This window comes from Pteronotus mesoamericanus, unplaced genomic scaffold, assembly GCF_021234165.1.
Source record: "Pteronotus mesoamericanus isolate MK-2021 breed Mesoamerican mustached bat unplaced genomic scaffold, CSHL_Meso_final contig_20, whole genome shotgun sequence".
NCBI classification, from domain to species: Eukaryota; Metazoa; Chordata; class Mammalia; order Chiroptera; family Mormoopidae; genus Pteronotus; species Pteronotus mesoamericanus.
The window spans coordinates 25,622,273-25,635,986 of NW_026555085.1; positions in this window are offsets into that span (position 1 = coordinate 25,622,273).

A 13,714-nucleotide genomic window follows, 5' to 3' on the forward strand; every position below is an offset into this window, starting at 1 on the left:
TTCGGAAGGTAACTAGTTTCCACAGGTAGAACATGGGGAAAGGTTAATTCAGGGTAGAAGAGAGACCATTAGCAGAAGCAAGAACAAACAAAAGTAAGGTGAATTTGAATAACTGTGAATGTGGTAGGGAAGTGGGTCTCAAACTTCATCTGCATCAGAATCACCTGGAGGGCTATTTAAACAGGGATCCACACCCAGAGCTTCTGATTCTTGGCATCTGGGTGGGGCCTGAGAATTTGAACATCTAGTTCATTCCAGGGTGGTGCTGATGCTGCCGGTCTGAGACTACATTTTGAGAATCACCGGTACCATGTGTGTGAAGGGGGTTTGATGATAAATACCTAGAAATGTTGGCGTATGAGGCCAGGTTACAAAGGACCTGAATTCATACCGGGCAGTAGTTATTTATTTTATGTATATATTTATATATTCATTTACTCCTATTTATGTGTAAAGGAGGCCCAATGACATGACCAGGGACATTCTGGGCTGCTCTGATGTAACATGCTGGGTTGAATCAAGGAAGAAGAAAGTGAGGTGCGTTACAAAATTACTCTACTCCGGTCTCCCTACTTAACTGCTACTACTCCCTCCCTGTCTCTAATAGCTCCATGTCTCTGTTTAGAAAACATGACATTCTTTCCGTTTTGAACAAAAGTCAACAAGTGAGATGACAGCGTGAATGACTGATATTTATTTAACATTCCTTAATTATTATCATTTTAAAGGTGGTACATATTAATCTCAGTGAACCTCTATTCCTCTATTCTGGAATTTCAGGTACTATTACAGTGCTAAGAGAAAAATGTCAAGTAGTATCTGTGTGAGAGGGAAGGGAATGAATGTTTTCTAACCAATCAGATGTGCCCACTATGTGTAGTTATTTTACTTTAAGCTATGTGCTTTCCGAATATATGTAGTTGGAGTTTTCAGGTTTCTCTTGGTGGTAAAGATTAAGGATACAGCAATGTCTATATGGCTTTTGGTCTGTTTTTCACCATCCTTTTAAATATGCTGTGCATATCTGCTTTTATTGTAAGTTTCATGAAATCCTTTTGGAAGTCGGTGGGAATACAAATAATAACATATGGGAATATTATATTATTGTTGTCTTTTATATGCTCCAGTTTCAGTTATCATTTCAATTCCATATTAGAGATACATGTAAAAGAAAAAGAAAGAAAAAGAATTCACAATGTAAGAGAATCTTATTTTCTCAGCTAATGATTCAATAAATAAAAGCCGCTAAAAAAAAAATATAGCCTGGCAGAGGTATCATTTGGCTGCCTAATGAATGGCTTCTCCTGTCTGCAGCCACACTTCTCCAGCTGTTGCCACTTCAAGGAATCCTGAGAACACTTTAATAGATGAGAGAGGCCCATAAAGAGAGGGACATGGGAACTGTATCCAGGAAAAGAATAATGTCTCAGAGTTTAATAACCACCAGTGTGAAGGGACAATAAGAAAACACGTGAAGTTACCAAGAGCAGTAAGAAACTAGGTACACAACTGATTGTTTGAAAGACAGAGGCGACAAGAATAAGGCAGTAATGTGAGACAAAATGAGTGGCCTAGATATTAAAATAATATATATCAATTTGAAAAATAGGTTTAGGAATGCAATTAGTGGGCAATTAAGATATATACAAGTTATGTTCCAGTGTGTTGAGACCAATAAATTTAAGACTGCTCTTTTTGACTAAGGTAACACATAGCAGAGTTGTTAAGGTAATTTTCTCTTCTTAACAAATCAGTTGAAAACTACTCAGTAATGTAAGTATACATGCATATATAATGCACTCAATATAGTATTTTATATTATAGAGAAAAAACATTGAAACAAATAGGATCTGTTTTGTGAGTGGTCATGTATTTTTAAAATGAATCAGAAATGGTGCTGATGATAGATATTTTTATTTTGCCTTCTCAGAAAATGATACACAGGCTTTCCAACAAAACCATCAGACTGATAACGGCAGTGATAAATTAGACTTGATTGAGGTTTGAGTGTTTCAAAGGATATTTTACAAAGACCATTTTTCCTGAAATAAAATGCCATTAGTGATACTTCTCTTTGTCCTTTCATTTCTCAGTATGGAGCAAATATAGAAAAGCACAAATAATAGTTGGGGCAAGGTCAGTGTTTAAATCAGGGTGTAAATCTCAGAGGATTTCATATCCAATATCTTTTTTTTGCTGTTGACATCAGGAGAAAAGGTTAAGATATCTACTTTCAGCTTGTAGGACTCTGTTGCCTTCTGTTTATGATGGAAACTGAGAATGATGGCACTGTCCCAGCATACTAATTAAAAAAATTTTAAAATAATAGGCCATTGAAATTACTATTAAATAATCAAATATAATAGTGTGTGCTTGTTTTCTGTTTTAAACAGCAAGCTTATTCAGAACATAGTGTCATTCCATAAATGATGTTGAAAATATAATGCAAAGGAGAAAAAAAATAATGCATATGAATATATATAGGTGCTGAGACTATAAACAGAAAAAACTTGGAGATCGCCCAGAGTGGTGCGGCATAGAGCATGACCTTAAGTTTACCAGATGGCTCCATCATTTATTGGCTGTGTGACTTTGGACTGAGTCTCAGTTTTCTTGGGCAAAAGAAAATGAAATTCTTCAAATATGCTCTCTTTAGAGTGGGTTTCTCTAAACATAGAGCCTGAGTGAAGAACTTGGGTGCAGGTAGCTTATTTGGGACGTGATCCTAGCAAGGGAAAATGAGAGTGAGGAGAAGGCAAAGCCAAGAGCATGAGGGTTTATAATTGAGTTTGCTCTCCTAGGTAGCAGAGTCTTGATTCCACCAGGGCTTCTGAGAAGAGTCCAAAATAACTTCTAGAATTTGCTCTAAAGGACAGGAGGCCGGGGCATTTGTCCCCACTGATTGAGGGTTGTTCCCAGGGACATTAACTCCCCTACTCTTTCAGGCTGCTCTTGTAAATAGTCGTAGCTGGCTCTTGAAGCCAAGGAGGCAGAATAGAAGAGACGTGAAAAATCTCTTGGTGCATAAAAAACTGTCCACCAAAGCTGCAACAGAAATCAGAGATAGGTCCAAGGGAGGTGGGGCATCAAAAGCATATAAAACTGTTAGAAATATCTAATAGGTTTATGTAATTACCACATTTGATTCTTTGTAAGCTTTTAGGAAGTGTTTCCATTTCTTTCATTTTAGAAACGAGAGAGGACATTAAGGGACATATTATTCAATTTCATAAAGTTTTTTAATGCCAGGACTAGTGGTGGATCCCATGTCACCTGACTCCCATTTACTTCATTCCTCCTTTTGGTATAGCACCATAAACTTGGCTTTAAGGTATGATTGTACACTTATTATTTTCTCTTCAACCACGCTAAGAATAAATACCAGACATTTTATGTGTAATGGTCTGAAATTTTAACCTATGTCCTTCCAAAGAAGGAACAAGAGAAAGGTAGCATTAACAAAAGTGTGATCTTGTAAAAATGTAAATATTATTGTATGGCTGAAATTCTGAAGAAAACGGATTTTAAGATAATTTTTATTTTTTAATTTTTTAAATTGTATTTTGTTGATTATGCTATTACAGTTGTCCTGACTTTTCCCCATTTCCTCCCTCCACCCAGCACCCCCCGCCCCCACCCGCTCCCTCAGGCAATCCCCACACCATTGTTCATGTCCATGGGTCATGCATATAAGTTCTTTGGCTACTCTATTTCCTATACAGTAATTTACATCCCCATGGTTATCCTGTAACTATCTATTTGTACTTCTTAATCCCCTCACCTCTTTACCCATTCCCTACACACCTCTCCCATCTGGCAACCATCAGAATGTTCTTCGTATCCATGATTCTGTCTTTGTTCTTGTTTGCTTAGTTTGTTTTTTAGATTCAATTGTTGATAGATTTGTATTTTGTGCCATTTTATTGTGCCATCTTCTTCTTAAATAAGTCCCTCTAACATTTCATATAATAATGGTTTGATGATGAACTCCTTGAGTTTTTTCTTGTCTGGGAGTCCTTTAACTGCCCTCCAATTCTAAATGATGGCTTTGCTGGGTAGGTAATCTTGGCTGTAGGGCCCTGCTTTTCATGACTTTGAATAGTTCTTGCCAATCCCTTCTAGCCTGTAAAGTTTCTGTTGACAAATCAGCTAACGATCTGATAGGAACACCTGTAACTAACTTCTTTTCTCTTGCTGCTTTTATCTTTAACCTTTGGCATTTTAACTATGATGTGTCTTGGAGTGGGCGTCTTTGCAACCATCTTGTTTGGGATTGTCTGTGCTTCCTGGACTTGCATGTCTACTTCTTTCAGCAAATTAGGGAGGTTTTCTTTCATTATTTTTTGAAATAGGTTTCCAATTTCTTGCTCTTTCTCTTCTCTTTCTGGGCACCCTGTGATGTGAATGTTGGAACACTTGAAGTTGTCCCAACAGCTGCTAATACTATCCTCATTATTTTGGATTCCTTTTTCTTCTTGTTATTCTGCTTGGTTATTTTTTGCTTCCTTATATTCCAAATCATTGATTCGAACCTTGGCTTCACCCCTTCCACTGTTGTTTCCCTGTAAATTGTTCTTTATTTCAGTTATTGTATCCTTCATTTCTGACTGGATCTTTTTTATGTTGCTGAGGTCCTCACTAATATCCTTGAACATCCTTATAACCAGTGTTTTGAACTCTGCCTCTGATAGGTTGTTTTGTCTCCATTTGGTTTAGTACTTTTTCTGGTTTTGATCTGTTCTTTCATTGGGGCCATGTTTGTTTGTCTATTCATTTTGGCAGCCTCCCTGTGTTTGTTTCTATGTATTAGTTAGAGCTGCTCTGACCCCATGTATTGGTAGTATGGCCTAATACAGTAGGTGTCCTGGAGGGTCAAGTGGCACAACCTCCCCTATCACCCAAGCTGGGTACTTGTGGTGTGTCCTTCATGTGGGCTGAGTGCACCCTCCTCTTGGAGTTGAGCCTTGACTGCTATTGGCAGATCAGTAGGAGAGATTTACCCCAGCCAGTCAGCTGCATGGATTAGCTGTGACCACTGACCACTAACCTCCACCCTCTGTGGAGGATCAGCTGTACAGGGGCAGGGTAGTAGTGCTCCATTTTGGTCTGTAGCTGTCCACTGGGTGTGCTGGCCCTGGAGTTTCCCATGTGGTGCAGCCCCTATTTGTGTTTTGCCTGGGCCATGCTTCCTCGGCTATTAAGCAATCTGAGATGGCTGCCATTTGGGCTGGGCTTGGAGATCCCCAGGCAAAGCCAAGCTGTGAATCCAGGCTGGCTGTTACTAGTTGCTGAGCTTGGGGCTCTCTGAGGCCAGCTGTTGCTTGTTTGATAGGATTTAGGAAGTTGTCAGGCATGAGCCAAGGCTAGCCATTCATATATAAAAGCAGCTTGGGTGGGGCTGTAAGTTGGGTGGGACAGAGTCTCTGGGGATCTTTAAGACACATCAAACAGTGTTAGCCAGGCTGATGGAGTCTCAGATAGGCACCAGCTTGTTGGCTTTGTGGCTATGTTGGGGGAGGGTTTAGAAAAGGGACAATGACTCTGCTTGCCTTGATGCCAGACACTTCAGTTTTTCCCAGCATGCCCCTGGTGTCTTTAAAACGTCTACCCTGGTGTTAGAACTCAGAGGCAGTAAGTCTGAGTAGGTGAGTTCATGTGTTGGTTCTTTAGGAGGAACTTCTTGAGGCTCAAGCAGTTTCTTTCACTGACTCCATCCCCATGGATTTTTTGCTGCCAGAAGTTTTGGGCACCTATCTTCCTGGCACTGGATGGATCCCTGGGCTGATGGGCCTGGTGTGGGGCTGGGACTCCTGGCTTCTGAAATCTCTCTCCCAAATTTTTATCTACTACCTGTGGGTGAGGGACAAACCTGTTCCACGTCTCCACCCCTCCTACTAATCTAGATGGATGTTGTTGCTTTAATTCTGTAGTTGTCAGACTTCCATTCAACTAGATTTCTGATTGTACTGAGTGATGGTTGTTGTGTATTTTAGCTGTAATTTTAATGTGATTTTGCAAGGAAGTGAGCCATGTCTGCCTACACCACCATCATGACCAGAAATCTAAGATAATTTTTAATGAAATACTTTTGTTATCTCTTATATATAAAGTAGCATTATTCCCCCATCCCTATACTCCAGTCCACCACCAAAAGGTGGCTTATCAAGGCTCATTTAATGATGAAAAAACCGTCTCCTGGCAAAGAAAGATGTTATTATTATTATTGGATGATTTTGTTTTATTGTTGTTGTTTTTTTTTTTAAGAGTAGCTTATAGGTTTGACTGTTTCTCACATTTGTGTTTGCTTTTTTGAAGTCTGCAGCTTTTGCTTTCACTTCTTCACTGGTCCTTTAAGCTATTTCTGTAATCTCTTTTTCTGAAACATATTGCATTCTCTCTCCTCCATCCTATAGGCTTATCCATAGGCTTCCTATGCACTCCTTGACTCCTACCCCAGCACCAAACTACTCACTACCACTTGGCAGATAACAACTTCTACCCCAGTTCTTAGGATTACATTTTTACTCCTTCTCAGCCAAGCTCTATATCATACATTTATTCTATTAACTTGGCTTCATTCTCTGAATTGACTTGAATGTAAATGAAATGATTGTAAATGAAAAGAAATATCCAAAGTGATCAGGGAAATGGAGAGCTTTAACATTGTGGTGTAAGCATATCATCAGAGTAGTATCTCTTTTTCCTGGACATGCAAAAAGACTACATTTCCTAGCATCCCTTTCAGTTAGATGTACCATGTGACCAAGTTCTAGCCAATAGAAATGAGTAGAAATAATGTATGTCATTTCTAGGCCTAGTCCATAAAATCTCCCAAGTGGTCCTCAATGCTCATTCACCATTAGCCAGGGAAATTGGCCTAGGCAAACTCAGCAAGCCACAAATGGATGGCAGAAATAGCAGCAACCCGAGTCATTAAATAACTGCAGCAGACCACCTCCCCTTACCAGTTGAACCCAGTCTAGTCTGTTACATAAATTAGAAATAAAATTGTACTATTTTAAGTCAATGAAATATTAGGGTTTGATTTTTACAGCAGTCACCCAATCTTAACTAATATAGAAATCTTACCTTATAATTGAAACACTTCGCAATACATATTTAGTTACTTGAAGGTTATAATTTGTATGATATATTTTTATGCCCATTTCAAAATAAAGAAATTAAGGAAGTAGTGTTACCAAGGACTGGGGGTTTAAATCAAGATAGATTTATGAGACTTGAAAGATTAGCAAAAAAGAGATTGAGTGAACACAGCAAGATATGACACAGGAGTCCATAGTATGTAAATATCCAGTCAGGCCAAAAATGTGAAATATAGGGCTGGCTCTGGTGTTACCATTGGGATTTAGCTAGAAAAGAAGAGCAAAGGGACTAGACATTGAGCTTAATAAAATTGGTAACATCATCCCGCTTGCTAGCCAGGAAGCAACAGCATCATATTCCATGGGGTTACAGCGTTTCTCTGCCAAGAGGATTAACAACTGTCCCTTCCCCGCTCCAGTACCAGACTTCCAGGTGGGACCAGGGGAAGGCAGGAACATGTACAATACAAGTCAAAGTGGCACAAGGGGAGGTGATGGACCAGAGAGGTCTGTCAGTCTAGCCTGAGGAAAGAGGAATTGGTTGGGAGGTGGACCCACCTCAAGTGCACAAAAGTCTGGGAAGTTGATTAGTCATTTTGAGAAAGCACACGGTCCATCCCACACTCAAGCTAATATAATCCCAAGGGAACAAAGAAGCTCTGCCTCCCTCCCTCTCTCTTTCTCTCTTGCCCAGGTGACACACACTCCCCCCAGGCATTTGAGCATCTTTTCTTCATGGTCGTGTGACCCTAGCAGCCATGTGGCCCATGGCCAGGCAACTCACACGCAGCCTCCAGGAGGAGAAGGCTGAAACGGACTACAACTGGAAACTCATGCTAAGCTAGCAGGATGCTGGGCTGGACTGTATTTTCATACAGGGCATGAACTCTGGGCAGTGGCCTTCATCCTCTCTGAACTGAAAACAAGATTGGACTTTTTCCAATCTTGAAACAGATGGAGACAGATGGAGATGGGATGTTGGGAAGTCAGGAAGGGAACCCCCTTAATAGTACATCATCAATAAATCATAACGTAGAGCCACATCCTCATGTGCAGATCTCAGGAAATTCTTTTCTCTTAAATACCACAGGAGCCCATTTCCACTGGTAACACTGGGCCAACGTTAGAGTATTTCCTCCTGTGTTTGGAATGGTAAGGATTTTCAACAATGGGTGTGTGTGTATAGCTGAAGAGAATGAAGTGTCCTCAGAGGTGCAGTTCATCTCTGAGTAAATTGGGTTAGAAGACTGGGAGGTGCTTGCACTAAGCAAATCTATGCTGACACGTAACTGCATTCCCAGACCCTGGACTTCACTCAGCTCTCCCTAATTCCTTCCTTCCTAAATGTCTCTGAGGAATCCCTAAGACGGCCACCCTAAAAGGATAATGGAATTGAAAGTTTTAAAAGTATAAAATATGGGATCATGTTATTGTGAGGATAATGAACTCTCTGGGAGAGCTTGGCAGGGAGTTGGCGGTCCTGTTACGTGATACCCAAGTGTCCTTTCCCAGTTATGGTTTGGTGTCCTCTGGTTGCTGTTATGACCTCCACCTAAATTTTGTAGAAACAGTACGGGCCCTGTGGCTGGCTAGGGCCCCTACAAGACTGGCAGGTCTGTTTGTCTAATTTTGTGCCAATGCCACAATGCCTTTATAAATATAGTTTTATAGTAATCTTCATGTCTCATAAAATATGACTACTTTCTGTGTTCTTCAGATATGTCATATTTTTTCTTGGACTTTTGCATTTCTATATCAGTTTTAGAATAAAGGTATCATTGATTGAGATTGTATTGAATCTAAAGACATTTAAGGAACATTTACTCATGTTCAATATAAAGCTTTCCAATCTATGAACATAAAATATTTCTCCATTTAAGTACGTTAATTTCTCTTGATAGAGCACTATAGTTTTTTCATGAAGATAACTTTTTTCCTTTCTATTTAATATATTGTGTGACACTATATATATATATATATATATATATATATTTATTTATATTTATTTATTTAATATATTGGTTAACAGAATTATATAGGTTTCAGTTGCACAATTCTACAACACATCATCTGTACACTGTATTGTGTGTTTTCCACTCCAAGTCAAGTTTCTGTCCAACACCATTTATACACTTCTCTATCAATCCTTTAAAATACAAAATTTATGGATCTTTTAGTATCGTCAGCATATTCATCCATTGCAACAGTTTACTTCGGAATGTTTTCATCACTCCAGGAAGAAACTCCATACTCATTAATATTTGGTCCACGTTCCAGAATCCCCTTAGCCCTGGCAACCACTAATCTACTTCCTGTCATCATGGATTTAAACATTCTGGGCATTATATATAAATGGAATCATATTATATATACCTTTTGTGGCCAGTTTCTTTTGTAATATTTTCAAGATTCATTTATGCTGTAGCATGTATTATTTCATTTCCTTTTATAGCTGGATAATATTTCATTGTACAGATATACCATATTTTGTTTATCCATTGATACACTGATAGACATTTGAGTTTCCACTTTTTAGCTACTATGAATAATTCTTCTATGAACACTTATGTTCTTTTTCTTTTGTTGTTGATGTTTCAGTTTTCTTGGCTCTATAATTAAGAGTTCAAAGGGGGGGTTATGTAATAACTATTTTTAACTTTTTGAGAAACTGCCAGACTGTCTCCTAAGAAGATGAACCATTTCACATATTCACCAGCAATATATCTCTAACTTCTTAAAATCCTGGCCAATACTTTATCATTTATTTTTTTGACTATAGCCATCCTTGTGGGTATGACATGGTATCTCATTATGGTTTTGATTTGTAATTTATTTAATGACAAATGACACTGGGAATCTTTTCCTTTGTTCATTGGCCATTTGTGTATCTTCTTTGGAGAAATGTGTATTCATATTCTTTGCCCATTTTTTTTATTGAGGTATAATTTATATATAACATTGTATTAGTTTTAGGTACCCATAATGATTTGATATTTGTATATATTGCAAAATGTCATCATACTGCTCATTTTAAAACTGGGTTGTTTGTTTATTTTTGAGTTGTGAAAGTTCTTGATATATTCTGGATAAAAACTCTTCATCTTTTATGATTTATAAGTATTATATTTGGTTCTGTTTGTTGTTATACTTTCTTGGTAGTGTCCCTTGGAGCACAGAAGCTTTTAATTTTGATGAAGTCCACTTTTTGACACTTTTGCTTTTGGTATCATACTTAAGAAAGTATTACCAAATGCAAGGTCACAAAGATATAATCTTATGTTTTCTTCTAAAGTTTTTATAGTTTATCTTTTATATAAAATGGATAGGTCTACCATCCATTTTGAGTTCTTTTTTATGTGAAGTATGTGATTTGAGGCAAGAGTTGAATTTTATTCTTTTGCATGTAGATTGTTGGGAACCGTCCCTCCTGGTTTCAGGGACTGTAGCCTTGCTGACAGACGAGAGGGCCCCAAGGCTGGAGCTAAGCAAGGAGGCCTGGAAAAATAGGCCACTGAGGAGACAAAACCTGTCCCCCCATCAGGTTTTGTCTCCTCACTTCTCCCTGCTTGGCCCTGGAGGATGGCTGGTTAGTCAATGATGGGTAAGACCCTTTGATGTCAGGGGCAACCTAAGACAGGCACAGTTGCATGGGCCATCCGGGAAGGACTTGTGGGACATGGAAAAGGGGAAAAGGACCCTCACCCCTCAGTTTTGATATGGCCAGAGTTCTCATTCTATCTGAAAGAAGTCTCCTTATCTCTTAGCGCTCTGCCCCATGCCCCAGCTCAGGCTTGAAACAAGGCAGGTACAGCCCTAAACTGGATCAGGTGGTTCCCAGGGGGAAATCAGGCCTGGAAATAAGTTCCTTGAAGCATACTTTATTCTTCCCTCAAAAGCTATAATAACTGGCTTATGCTGGGAAGGAAATTAACATTATTCACAGACTGACCTCCTGACCTGAGGCAAATCTCTTGTGTTCCTTCAATTGTTATCTATGATGTCTATTTGTTTTCTGTAAACAGCCTTTTGATATTGATTGATGAGCTTTACATCTATGCTGCATACCCCTGTGCATATGTTCTCAATAAAAGTCACTTCAACAGAATGGCTTGGGGCATTCTCCACTAGAGGTAATTGCCACCCCTTCCCCTGGCAGACTGAGAGAAAAGTGTCTGGAAAGACATTTTATTTTCCCATCTGTGACAACGCGGAGCATAATCTGCGGGATAGAGTCCACCCTCCACCTCAGCTGGTGTCCAACATGGGGCCCTCAGATCCAGGGCCCCACTCCTGCCTCAGTAGAAATCCAATTGTTACAGTACAATTTTTTGGAAAGATGATTTTTTCCTTGTTGAATTGGTTGAGAACCTTGTCAGAAATAAGTTCACTATAAATATATGAGTTTATTGAAAATTTTGTCTTCAGTTCTTGCAGACTGACATTTCACTTTTTATTGTTTCAAGTCATGTAACCATTAAAAGAAAACTGAATTAAAATTTTCTTTCTTTGTTTTTTTCTTTCAGAAAGTTTATGGTAATCTATTTTTAAATTTTTTTTTGTATTTATTTCCATTACCATTTATTCCCCTTTCACTCCCTCCCCTCCTCACAAACACGACACTGTTGTCCATAAATCCCTTTTCCCTTTTGCTAGATTCTTCCATGTCCTAACCCCCACCCATAGAGCTGTCAGCCAGCTCTCTATCAATTAGTCTATCTCTGCTTTGCTTATTAGTTCAGTTTGTTCATTAGATTCCACATAGGAGTGAAATCATAAGGTATTTGTCTTTCTCTGACTGGCTTATTTCACTTAGTATAATGTTTTCCAGATCTATCCATGCTCTTACAAAGGGTAAAATTTTCTTCTTTTTTACGGCTGAGTAGTATTCCATTATACAAATGTCCCATAGCTGTTTTTCCACTTATCTACTGATGGACACTTGGGTTGTTTCTAAATCTTTGTGATTATAGATAATGCTGCAATGACCATAGGGATGCTTTATCTATTTTTAATTTTTGGAGGAACCTTTAAGCTGTTTTACCTAATTGCTGTACCAGTCTACATTCCTACCAATGGCACACAGAGGTTCTCTTTTCTCTATGTTCTTCTAGCATCTGCTATTTCTTCTCTTTTTTGTAATAGCCATCTTAGCAGATGTGACGTGATATCTCATTGTGACATTGACTTGCATTTCCCTTATGAATAGTGAGGTTGAGCATCTTTTCTTGTACCTGTCGGCCATTTCTATGTCTTCTTTGGAAAAATATCTACTTAGATCCTTTGTCCACTTTAAAATTGGGTTATTTGGCTTTATTATTATTGAGTTATATGAGTTTCTTAGATATTTTGGATATCAACACCTTACTGCATATGTGACAAATATCTTCTCTCTTTCCTAGATTGCCTTTCGTGTTGATCATTTCTTTTGCTGTGCAGAAGCTTTTTAGTTTGATGTAATCCCACCTGTTTATTCTTGCTTTTGTTGCTTGTGCTTTTCACATCATATCCATGAAATTATTGCCAAAACCAAAATCAAAGAGTTTTTACCCTATGTTTTCTTCTAGGAATTTTATGGTATCAGGTCTTACATAATCTATTTTGGGTTAATTTTTGTGAGTGGTGTAAGAAAGGATCCAGTTTCATTCTTTGCATGTGTCCTTTTTTACCTAACACCATTTATTGAAGACACTGTCTCTTCCTTGTTGAGAATTCTTGGCTTCCTTGTCAAGTATTTGTTGACTATATATACATAGGTTTATTTCTGAGCTCTCAACTCTATTGGTCTATGTGTTTTCTTTCTTTCTTTTGCCAGAATCATACCTTTTAAAAATTTTTATAGCTTTGTAGTAGAGTTTGAAATCAGGGAGTATGGCTAGTGTGAATGAGGAGTGAATATTTAATTGTATTTAATTTTAATCCATTTAAATTTGTTTGGAAATAGGCATGTGTTGATGGTGGCCTCAAGTTATATAGTTCAGCTCTAGTGGACTCAGTCTGCTTTCTCTCCTTATTCTGTTTTTGTGATTCATTTAAGAATGAATGGCAACATCCACTTTATCCTTGTCTAGTCTTGATACAGAGCTTCTTTAATAATACTTAGTGCCAGACAAACATGTGCTCACATTGTTTAGAGGCTCTGTCACTTCCAGAGCATTGCATGAAAAGTGAAATGGCAATGGTCTCAAGAAACCTAAGCCCCAGGGAGATTTACTTCCATTCATCTAATACTAAATACCCATACTCTGCTCTCAGTCACCTGCTCAATCTTATATTTATAACAACAAAGTCCTCTACTCTAGGGCAACAAAAATCCAGATCTCTAAGACCTAAAGCTCTGGCTCCTCATTTTGAGGGAATGAGAATGGGCAAACCTATAATAATTTTTTCACATGTTCAGCTCAGAATACTGAAAACAAAGACACAGTTAATGTCCTAGTCAAGCTGTCTTGCTACATGTAGATCAATGTAACAAAAAAAATGAGGAAAATCATGTGTATTCTATATGATATGTTCCTATTTGTAAATGCTAGTAATGTTCTTAATGCCCTGCCAAGCACATGGTAAATGAGGAAAAAATGCTTAGAAATATTCTTTGCAAGAATGAGTTTTGT